This window comes from Myotis nattereri, assembly GCF_964212035.1.
Source record: "Myotis nattereri genome assembly, chromosome: 2".
Classification (NCBI taxonomy): Eukaryota; Metazoa; Chordata; class Mammalia; order Chiroptera; family Vespertilionidae; genus Myotis; species Myotis nattereri.
This window is the reverse complement of record NC_138076.1, coordinates 148,783,275-148,795,580: the sequence shown is the minus strand read 5'-3', so window position 1 is coordinate 148,795,580 and position 12,306 is coordinate 148,783,275. Positions and strand designations below refer to the sequence as shown.

Genomic DNA, 12,306 nt, shown 5'->3' with positions numbered 1-12,306 from the left:
CCTAAGATATAGTTTATGTTTCCCCCTTATTCACTTCTTGGATTTTAAGCTGATAGCATGACTAAATCTATTTTATGGGTTTTCAACGCAGAAAAGGAAGTATATAATGTTTATTCTTTGCCCTTTATACCAGTGGTTCTCAACCTTCTGGCCCTTTAAATACAGTTCCTCATGTTGTGACCCAACCATAAAATTATTTTCGTTGCTACTTCATAACTGTAATGTTGCTATTGTTATGAATCGTAATGTAAATATTTGATATGCATGTTGGTCTTAGGCCTGTGGTCGGCAAACTGCAGCTCACAAGCCACATGCGGCTCTTTGGCCCCGTGGCATGGGCCACAAAGTTTCAATCGCACAGTACATGTGCGCCCGCACGTGGTATTTTGTGGAAGAACCAGTTTGCCGACCACTGTCTTAGGCGACCCCTATGAAAGGGTCGTTCGACTGCCAAAGGGGTCGTGACCCACAGTTTGAGAACCACTGCTTTATACTGATGCACTCAGAAATTTATTCTAAAAGTGTTCATTTTGAGAGAAATTATTGCTCATGAGTAGACACTATTGATGCATGTGTTACATAAATTACTTGGCATTCTTGAAATTTAATTGCTGCTAGTCTGTTAAAAAGATTAAAGACAAATTTAACTTGTTTGGAAATATTCAAAAAATTGGAGTTTTTTCAAAATTAGCTTTGTTTGCAATGTAAAAAAATATTTTAAATACCCTTTTATCAAACTTATCTTTAAAATATAATTTCAACATACCTGTTAATCATCTAACATTTTATCAACTTTTAATTTATTTTCAAGTGACATCAGTGAAATTATCTATTCTGTAACAGTATGAACAATTTACAATCTGTATTTAAAGTGCCTTGTAATTGAGAGCAAGCTGTTACCAGTAGAGATGTCTCTCACTCTAATCTAGTACACATGCAATTATGCTCTGCATAACAATGTTTCATTCAGCTACAGATTGTGTAGACTATGGTGGCCCCATCCTATATAATAAAAGGCTAATATGCAAATCGACCAAACAGCAGAACAACTGGTCGCTATGACACACACTGACCACCAGGGGCAGACACTCAGTTCAGGAGCTTCCCCCTGGTGGTCAGTGCACTCCCACAAGGAGAGCACCGCTCAGTCAGAAGCCGGGCTCATGGCCGGCAAGCACAGCGGCAGTGGCGGGAGCCTCCCGCCTCCACAGCAGCGCTAAGGATGTCCGACTGACGGACATCCCCCGAGGGCTCCCAGACTGTGAGAGGTTGCAGGCCAGCTGAGGGACACCCCCGCCCCTGTCCCGAGGGCATGGATTTCGTGCACCAGGTCTCTAGCTGAAAAATTCCTATCACTTAGCAACATTGTAGCTGTCCTAATGTCCTAGCACAACTCATTACTCAGGGTTTGTGGTGATGTTAATGTAAACAAACCTGCTGTGGCTAGTCGTGTAAAAGTATAGCACATACAATTGTATATAGTACATACTATTTGATAATAAGTTATTATGCTACTGGCTTATGTATTTACTAGACTATACTTTTTATTGTTATTTTAGAGTGTACTCTTTCTACTTAACAAATAGTATACTGTAAAACAGTATGTTTGTTGTGTTATGCCAGCTGCATAACATATATCTAGTGTTTATGTCATCTCTTGATTTTATCTTTTTCTCTTGGGCTTGATTTAATCTCATGTTGTTCTGTACAGTGACATGCCATACAGGCCAGTAGCCTAGGAGCAGTAAGCTATACCATAAGCTAGGTATATAGTAGGTTTTGCCATCTAGGATTGTGTAAGTGCAATCTGTGGTGTTGCTACAAAGATAATTCCCTAACAATACATTTCTCAGAATCTATCCCTTCATTAAGAGGTGCATGACTAATTCATTCTAGTCTTCCTCCTAGCTTATCTGTAGCTTCTCTCTTGGACTGGAAGAAACCTAGTTGGCACAAAGCACCATCCATTTTACTTATTCTCTTCAGCATGTATGCATAGCAGTTTCATAATTATTAACCCATAGCCCTGTGAGGAATTACTTTGCCAACTAGAATACAGTTTATGTAGAGCTCTTTTCTTCTTCTTAATAGTTTTTTTTTTTTTTAAATATATTTTATTGATTTTTTACAGAGAGGAAGGGAGAGAGATAGAGAGTCAGAAACATCGATGAGAGAGAAACATCGACCAGCCGCCTCCTGCACATCCCCCACCGGGGATGTGCCCGCAACCCAGGTACATGCCCTTGACCGGAATCGAACCTGGGACCCTTCAGTCCACAGGCCGACGCTCTATCCACTGAGCCAAACCGGTTTCGGCCTTAATAGTTAACAGTCAAAACACCCTTTTCCAAAATTACTTAGGTCAGCACCAGTTTCATGCCTCCTTCAGTGTGGCTATGCAGTTCTGATTTTCTAACCTCTGGTTGATTTTTATAATTTGCATACATTTAAGTTTCCTCTTTATGTTGTGAAGTTCTGTGAATTTTTAATACATGCATAGCATCATACTCATCACTCTAACATCATATGGGATAGTTCCAACTCTTTAAAAGTTTCCCTGTGTATCCTCTTTTTGTTTTTGTTTTGGGGTTTATTGATCACAAATAACGGACTGCAATAGAAATTCAAAAGCGAATGATAGAATATTATCCTATATAATAAAAGGCTAATATGCAAATTGACCGAACGACAGAACGACTGGTCTCTGTGACATGCACTGACCACCAGGGGGCAGACGCTCAATGCAGGATGGCTTCAGGACTGTGAGAGGGTGCAGGCCGGGCTGAGGGAATTCCCCTTGAGTGCCCGAATTTCGTGCACTGGGCCTCTAGTCCTATATAGTAAAAGCCTAATATGCTAAGTGGCTGGTCGGCTGTTCAATCAAAGCGTAATATGCTAATGATATGCTAAGGCTGCTCATCTGCTTGCTACAACATACACTGACAACCAGGGGGCAGACAGTCAACCGGTCAACCAGTCACTATGACATGTACTGACCACCACAGGGCAGACACTCCGACTGGTAGGTTAGCTTGCTACTGGGGTCTGGCCAATCAGGACTGAGCGAGATGGGCCGGACATGCCCTGGAGCCCTCCTGCGGTCCCTCCCTGACTGGTCAACCTCCCACATCCCTCCCTGGCCCTGAACTTACACCGATGGGGTCCCTCAGCTTGGCCTGTGCCCTCTTGCAATCCGGGACTCCCCGGGGTATGTCAGAGAACTGGTTTTGGCCCTATCCCATAGGCCAGGCCAAGGGACCCCACTGGTGCACAAATTTCATGCACCAGGCCTCTAGTGTAATTATAAGTGGAAATGTATAAGGATTCACCTGTAAAGCACCCATGTTTATTTATTAGACCACCTTTTCCATTTAAAATGTAACTTTTGGTAATAAACAAAAAGTAGCAGTGTGGAAAAGTAAAACGTAACAACAACAAGAATTCTAACTTGAAGGACATTTTGCAGTACGAATATTCTGATAATTCAACCTTTATAATATAACTAGGATCAGCAAATGATGCCATTGGCGAAAGTCAGCCTGCTACCTGCTTTTGGAAATAAAGTTTTATTGGAAGATAGCCACATCGTTTCTGTATTTTTAATGGCTGCTTTTGCACTACAACATCAGAGTTGAGTGTTTTTGGTAGACTGTATGGCCTGTAAAGTCTAAAATGTATTTACTTTCTGGACCTATAAAGAAGAAATTAGAGCCCTGATTGGTTTGGCTCGGTGGATAGAGCATCGACCTGCGGACTGAAGGGTTCCAGGTTCGATTCCAGTCAAGGGCATGTACCTTGGTTGCGGGCACATCCCCAGTGGGGGGTGTGTAGGAGGCAGCTGATCGATGTTTCTCTCTCATCGATATTTCTAACTCTCTCTCTCCCTTCCTCTCTGTAAAAACATCAATGAAGTACATTTTAAAAAAAAAGAAATGTGACAACTTCTGTGTATTAAAAGACAAAAATATGCCTAGTGTTTGTTTAACCATCTCTTTATGAAAGCGATGGCAGATTGTACTTTACAATGAAGACTAAACAACGTTTAAAAAACACGCTGATGGTAAAAAAATAAAAGGCAAGAGCATTAAAGGTAGTCTTTCTCACAAAAGAAGAATTCTACACTAAACAGTTTATAGGATTGCATTTACATTCAGTTTCTCTTATTAAGGTAAATGATGTAGGTTGAAATAAAGAAAACTATGATATTATTTCAAATTCGCATAATGCTTGTGCCTAATTATATATTTCTAGTAATGTGCCTAAAAGGGAATAAAAATACTTTAAGTATTCTTTCAGATAAAAATATAGATGAATGAAACAGTTGGTTTTTGTTTAGCCTCTGAGACTAAAGGGCTCCAAAGTACATAGGAAACTTTTTCAGGAAGATGCTGAAACAAATTTGTTAAGTGTGAAACAAAAATCTCATCTATAATTTTCATAATTAAAAGTTTAAAACCTATTTCCATATATAATGTTATTAACCAATGTCACCTAAAGAAATAAAATTTTGCCGAAACCGGTTTGGCTCAGTGGATAGAGCGTCGGCCTGCGGACTGAAAGGTCCCAGGTTCGATTCCGGTCAAGGGCATGTACCTGGGTTGCGGGCACATCCCCAGTAGGAGATGTGCAGGAGGCGGCTGATCGATGTTTCTCTCTCAGTGATGTTTCTAACTATCTCTGTCCCTTCCTCTCCGTAAAAAATCAATAAAATATATTTAAAAAAAAAAGAAATAAAATTTTAAAAACACATTTGCAAGATTTGTTACTTGTGTTGAGGAAAAACTGGCATAAATACAGGTTAGTTAACAACTCCATTGTGATGTGGTGTTATTGCCATATCAATTATAATTTCTGTAATCTTACAAAGTAAAAGATACAGAGGTATAGTAAATTGAGGATAGAAAAAAAAGTTATTTATTCTTGGTTTTGCTAGATCTTTGACACTCAATTTCTGTATCAAATAATATCAGGGAAATGCATAATACGACTTTTGTCCCACTCATGCTACTGTTTGGCTGGATCCAGAATAAATTTAGGTTTCCAGTTTCCATCATGGTAGTGGCAAAAGAGTTTTTTCTATCTTGGTGGAGTCATTTTGATACCCTCCCCACTGCACAGCATTTCTTACTTCTGTCTCTGGCAGTTAATATAGCAATCGCTTTCTTCTTCAGCATGGTTTTCTGATCAGATTGGTAATCTGAAGCAGACTTATTACCATCTTTTTATTTAGCCATTATATACTTAAAATATTTTAAATTACCATGAGCTCTCTGATGTTCAGGATCTAGTTCAAGAAGCTTCTTTGTAAGCAAAAGTGCCTTATTGAGGTTTCCCTGCTGTTACACCACATAGCTCAAATAATCTAGAACAGAGACTTTATTAGTGGTAGAAACCTCACTTTCATCCAGCTTCCTGAGTGCTTGTTCAATTCACAGTTCTGTATAGTAATAATCTTCTGTATAGGCCATTTTATCCAACTCAAAACAGTCCTCAACTATTAGAAAAGATTTGTGTTTTACTCCTGGAAGATTACCTTTTGAGATAGTATCTGTATTCAAATTGTAGATGTCTGGGAGACAGAATAGAACTTTGGCTGCCCCAACCTGATCTTCATCATTAGGGAAGTACTGTCTCTGAATGGTTAGGTTAGAAATAAAGCCTTCTGACATATCCTTGAGGATTCGGTTCTCCAACTCACTCCACTCAGTGTTCAGATGTTTCATTAACTTGAATGCATTTACTGGGTGCCTGATAAATCCTTCTGGATCTTTTATCGTGCTAGCTAGCCGATCTAACTTCTCTGCCCATTTTTATATTTCTCCTAATTTGTCTTCTTCCTTAATATAGTCTCTCAGGGAAGTCACCAGATCTTTCTATGGGCCAATTGAAGTAAAAAAAGCCTGGATGGGACAAAGACTGGGGAAATAGAACCCCTACAATTAAAATATACTGTATCATCTTGGAAGTCATAATTTTACAGGTTCACATACCTGGGAAGTGGGATGGGAGCGCATTCTTCAGTCCCCAGTGGCCTGCATATGGATGGGCTACCTACTCCATTCCCTCAGGTTGCTGGTGGTGCAACTCTGTGTATCCTCTTTTTCAATTGCTTCCTATACCCCTCTTCAGTTCCCTGGCACTACTAATCTGTTTTGCCTTTCCAGAATATAATATGAATGGAAACATTTAAGGTATAACCTTTTTGGTCGAGTTTCTTTCCCTTAGCAAAATGCATTTAAGATTTATCCATGTTGTATGAATTAATAGCTTGTTGTTTTTTATTGTTGAATAGAATTTTATTGTATAACTAGAGGCCCGGTGCATGAAATTCGTGCACTGGGGGGTGGGGGTCCCTCAGCCCAGCCTGCCCCCTCTCACAGTCCAGGAGCCCTCAGTGGATGTCCTACTGATGGCTTAGCCACAGTCTGGCAGCAGAGGCTTGGAGCAGGCGCTGTGTGTGTGTGTGTGTGTGTGTGTGTGTGTGTGTGTGTGTCTCCCCACTGGTGGCTGCCCCTAGCCATGCCACAGAGGCTCAGAGCAGGCACCCCGGGTGTGTGTGTGTGTGTGTGTGTATGTATGTGTGTATCCATCCCCGTTGGGGGCCTGCCCTCAGCCCGTCGGAGGCTCGGAGCAGGTACCCTGTGTGTGTGTGTGTGTCCACTGGGGGCCTGCCCCCAGCCATGCCGTGGAGGCTTGGAGCAGGTGCCCCTCTGTTTTGATCTCTCAGGCTCCTGGCCGTGCCTGCGTGTTGTTCTCTCTCTTGAGTGGCGGCCGGGGCAGGCTGGAAACTTGGCTTCCTCCATCGCCGGGGGCAACTCAAGCCTCCAGCTCCATGGCCACCACCATCTTTGTTGGGTTAATTTGCATACTTGGCCTGATTGGCTGGTAGGTATAGCAGAGTGACACCAATTTGCATGTTTCTCTTTTATTAGTGTAGATGTTCTATTTTGTTTATTCACCTCTTAAGGATGCCTTCATTGGTATAAACATTCAGGTATAGATTGTGGTATGAACCTAAGTTTTTAGTTGACTTTGGTAAATACCCAGGGGCACAATTGCTGGATTGTATTTAAGTTTAATTTTATTAAAAATTGCCAAATTCTTCCAAAGTGGCTATATTTGCCTTTATTTTTGAAAGATATTTTAGCTGGATTTAGAATTCTTGGTTAATAGTTGGGCCATTTGGATATTTATAACATCATTTGCAGGCCATACAAAATTATCAACTTGAAAATTAGCCTGCTGTATTTGGTAAAACATTTAATTAACTCACCCCTAATGCCTTGGCAGAGCCAGACCAAGTGATTTTGCAGGCCTTATAGGGCCCATGGGCCGGACATTCCTAACCCCTGCTCTAGATCAATTTGACCTTTTAAAAATCTTTAATTTTAAAATAATTATAAACTCATAAGAAGGTACAGAAATAGTACAGAGAAATCCCATGTACCTATCACCTATTCCTATAGTGATGTCATCTTACTTTATATAGTAATAATGTCATCAACTATAGTACATTATTATAGCCAGTAATCAGCACAATATAATTGAGACTATAAATCTAACATTATTTTATGCTTGAGTGTGGTATTATTTTAAATACTGGTGGCTTGGTGCACGGATTCGTGCACATTGAAAGGAAATTAATTAAAAGAAATATTTTAATATTGCTATTCACCCTTTCTCTATAATAGAAGTGTCAACCAAATTCATGATCGACAATGACAGATCAAAACACATGCGTGCAATTGGCGCCAGCAAGAGCTTTATGTATATAGATAAACTTGCTTAATTAGACCTGCTTTTTGATTTAGCTAAACTTTTTCCAGCCCAGTGAAGCACCCCAACTTCTCTTTCGGGTAATTGTCAGCAACATAGGAGTAAATATCAAAACAAAGCAGATTATTATTGTATATCATGCAGGGAGAACAAAGGGTAAAATCTTTAACTGCAGCAGTGTTTGACTATATTTCTGTGCAGTGAGAAAACCTGAAGTCATTTTCAAGGTCCACTATTTCTTACTTCTTTTCAGTCAGGTCAAGTTTTTAAGCTTTCTAAATCTCCGTTTTTCTGGCTAATGAAAAGAAAATAGATCCCATCAAGTCTCCTGTCTGCCTACTCCAGGACTTCTGTGAGGATCAAATGAGATGAGACACGGGAAAATGCTTCACAGACATTTGGTTAAAGTGTGAAATGTTTGCACCTGGCTATAAAGCAAGTCATGTTTCTGGGCTGAAGGAACTGCAAGGAGGCTAATCGCTAGGGAGAGGAAGCTGGGTGTTGCTATGTGACGTCATTACTCAGAGCCCACAGCCATGGTGGCTGGGCTGGGCTGTAGGCCACATTTTGCTCCATGAGGTCTTGGCAGCATTGGCTGCAATTTGGTGGGGTGTCGCTCCAGGCTGGTGTTGGGGCCAGTGTCCCACTTGGGTGAAGCCCGAGTGTTGCTTTGTGGGCACCAGGTCCGTGGTGCCACTTATTGTTAAATGGCCTGTTGCTAGGGAGAGGAAGCTGGGCATTGCTATGTGACATCATTACTCGGAGCCCACAGTCACCGTTTCTGGGCTGGGCTGGGCTGTGGGCCACATTTTGTGCCATGGGGTCTCGCAGCGTCGGCTGTGATTTGGTGGGCTGTTGCTCTGAGGTGGTGGCATGGCATGTGTCCCACTTGGGGGAAGCCAAGTGTTGCTTTGTGGACACCAGGTCCACGGTGCCATTTCTCTGTAAATGGCCAGTGTACATCACGGCAGCTCCTGCATTGAGTGTCTACCCCCTGGTGGTCAGTGCACATCATTGCAACCAGTCGGACACTTAGCATATTATCCTTTTATATATAGAGAGAGATTGTTGGGCTTTATTTGGGGGTACAGGTGTACTTAGAATTAGCTTGATCCTTCTGAGGTTAGGTTTTAAGCTTTTTATATATATACACACTAGAGGCCTGGTGCATGAAATTCATGCATTGCGGGGGGGGGGGGTCCCTCAGCCCAGCCTGCACCCTCTCAAATCCGGGACTCCTCAGGGGATGTCCAACTGCCTCTCGCAATCCGGGATTGCTGGCTCCTAACCACTCGCCTGCCTGCCTGCCTGATCACCCCTAACCACCTCTGCCTGCCTGCCTGGTCGCCCCTAACTGCTCCCCTACCAGCCTGATCACCCCTAACTGCTACCTTGCTGGCCTGATTGCCCCTAACCACCTCTGCCTTGCCCTGCACCTAGGACCCAGGCTTCCCTCCTCCTGGCTGGCCACAGGCACCAAGGACCCGGGCCGGCTTTGCTCGGGCCGGCTGCAGCTGTAGGGTACCGTGGGCGGGCAGTTTCGCCTGGGCCACAGCCACAGGCACCTGGGACCGCAAGGTGGGCAGCTTGTCCCTCTCCCAGGCCTGCAGCCACAGGCGCTGGCACCTAGGACTGCGGGGTGGGCGGCTCGTTCCTTTCCTGGGCCGCAGGTGCAGATGCTGTCGCCCGGGACCATGGGGCATGGGGCTTGTCCCTCTCCTGGGCCGCAGTCTGGCTGGTCCCCATTCCTCTCTTGCTAGCTCATTTGTAGTCAGAACATTCCCCAGACCTTCTGTTTCCATTAATCAGAAGGTAATTAATGCCTTATAAGATTTATATGAGTATGTTTTATACAATAGGATGTTCTGAACCAGCACTAACAAAGCTTAAAACTGCCAGGCCAGCGTTGCTCAATGGTTGAGCATTGACCTATGAACCAGGAGGTCATGGTTTGATTCCCCATCAGGGCACATGCCCAGTTGCAGCCTCAATCCCCAGTGTGAGGTGTGAAGGAGGCAGCCAATCAATGATTCTCTGTCATCATTGATGTTTCTGTCTCTCTCCCCATCCCTTCCTCTCTGTAATCTATCCTCCTATCTAATAAAAGAGTAATATGCAAATTGACCATCACTCCAACACAAGATGGCCACCCCCATGTGGACACAAGATGGCTGGTAGGGGAGGGCAGTTGGGAGGGACCAGGCCTGAAAAGGAGGGCAGTTGGGATCCTCATTCCTCTCTCATGAGCTCATTTGTGCCTGGCTGGTCCCCATTCCTCTCTCTCCAGTGTTGAGTGTCTGAGCCACTAAGGCCTGATGGCGTGATGACCATTTGCATATTAGACCTTTATTATATAGGACTAGAGGCCTGGTGCACGGATTGGTGCACCAGTAGGGTCCCTCGGCCTGGCCTGCGGGGATTGGGCTGAAGCCGGCTCTCCGACATCCCCGAGGGGTCCTGGATTGCCAGAGGTGATGCACCCCCAACTCAGGCTCCCTCTTCTCTGGGTCCGGGGTACAGGTGAAGCAGATTTGGGGCAGACAGTGCCCCAGCATGAACCTAACCCATAGCCGATTCCGTAAGGAATCAGGCTCCCTCCTCTAATGGTTGGAGCATCTGCCCCCTGGTGGTCATTGCGCATCATACCTACCAGTTGGATTGTCGCTTAGTCTTTTATATATATACTAGAGGCCCGGTGCACAAAAATTTGTGCACTCGGGGGGTGAGGGGGACATCCCTCAGCCTGGCCTGTGCCCTCTTGCAGTCTGGGACCCCTCAGGGGATGACCACCTGCTGGCTTAGGCCCGCTCCCCGGGGGATTGGGCCTAAGATGGCAATCAGACTTCCCTTTGGCAGCCCGGCAGCCCTCGGGGGATGTCCACTTGCCAGCGGGGAACAGGCCTAAACTGCCGTCGGACATCCTTAGCGCTGCTGAGGAGGCAGGAGAGGCTCCCACCACCACTGCTGTACTGGCAGCCATCAGCCTGGCTTGTGGCTGAGCAGAGCTCCTCCCATGTGAGAGCGACCTGACCGCCAAAGGGCAGCTCCTGCATTGAGAGTCTGCCGCCTGGTGGTCAGTTGTGTCATAGTGACCAGTCATTCCCAGTCTTTCTGCTGTTAGAGTCAGTTTTCATATTACCCTTTTACTATATAGGATAGAGGCCTGGTGCACGGGTGGGGGCCGGCTGGTTTGCCCTGAAGGGTGTCCTGGATCAGGGTGGGGGTCCCGCTTGGGTGCCTGGCCAGCCTGGATGAGGGGATGATGGCTGTTTGCAGCTGGTCACACCCCCTTCAGGGCAGGGGTCCCCACTGGGGTGCCTGGCCACTCTGGGTGAAGGGCTGAGGGCTGTTTTCAGGCTGGCGGGTGACTGAAGCTCCCAACCTCTCCTTTTTTTCTTTTTTTTTTATTCTGGGATTTATTTACCTTCTATGGCTATCACTGGAGCTGAGAGCCGGCTTTAGCTCTGAGGCCAGCTCCAGCTCTGAGACCTTGGCTGCTGAAAGCAGGTATCTGGGTTTGTTTGGGTTCTATAATTGTAACACTGTTGCGGTCCTGCTCGCTACAGCTCTGACGGCTGAAAGCAGGTTTCTGGGGATTGTTTAACTTCTATAATTGCAACATAGTTGCTTAGAGTGCAAGGTCAGAGGCGGGTAGCAGCAGGCGGTGAACCTGGGCTTCCTCTATCACTGGAGCAAGCAAGCCTCCTGTTCGCTTCAGCTGCCTGGCTGTCGGCCGCCATCTTGGTTGACAGTTAATTTGCATATCTCGCTGATTAGCCAATGGGAAGGGTAGCAAAGTTATGGTTAATTACCATGTTTCTCTATTATTAGGACTAGAGGCCCGATGCACGAAATTTGTGCACAGGGGTGTGTGTCCCTCAGCCCAGCCTGCACCCTCCAATCTGGGACAATCCAGGACTGCTGGCTCCCAACCGCTCGCCTGCCTGCCTGATTGCCCCTAACCGCTCCCCTGCCAGCCTGATCGATGCCTAACTGCTCCCCTGCTGGCCTGATCACCTCTAACTGCTCTCCCCTGCAGGCCTGGTTCCCCCCAACTGCCCTTCCCTGCTGGCCTGATTGCCCACAACTGCCCTCCCTTTCAGGGCTGGTCCCTCCCAACTGCCATCCCCTGCTGGCCTTATCGCCCCCAACTGCCCTCCCCTGCCAGCCATCTTGTGTCCACATGGGGGTGGCCATCTTGTGTTGGAGTGGTGGTTAATTTGCATATTACTCTTTTATTAGATAGGAGGATAGATTATAGAGAGGAAGGGATGGGGAGAGATAGAAACATCAATGATGACAGAGAATCATTGATTGGCTGCCTCCTTCACACCTCACACTGGGGATTGAGGCTGCAACTGGGCATGTGCCCTGATGGGGAATCAAACCATGACCTCCTGGTTCATAGGTCAGTGCTCAACCATTGAGCCACGCTGGCCCAGCAGTTTTAAGCTTTGTTAGTGCTGGTTCAGAACATCCTGTTGTATAAAACATACTCATATAATCTTATAAGGCATTAACTACCTTCTG

At 45.2% G+C, this 12,306-nt stretch overlaps 1 protein-coding gene and 1 pseudogene across 5 annotated transcripts in view; one reads left to right on the top strand and one right to left on the bottom strand.

The window, feature by feature from the left end:
• Positions 1 to 12,306, top strand: part of CNOT2 (CCR4-NOT transcription complex subunit 2) — a 117,854-nt gene that overhangs the window by 27,476 nt on the left and 78,072 nt on the right. The window lies entirely within an intron of this gene.
• LOC308512175 (prolyl 4-hydroxylase subunit alpha-1-like) lies at positions 4,799 to 5,970 on the bottom strand (annotated as a pseudogene). The gene has a single exon. The product of its transcript is annotated as a prolyl 4-hydroxylase subunit alpha-1-like (transcript).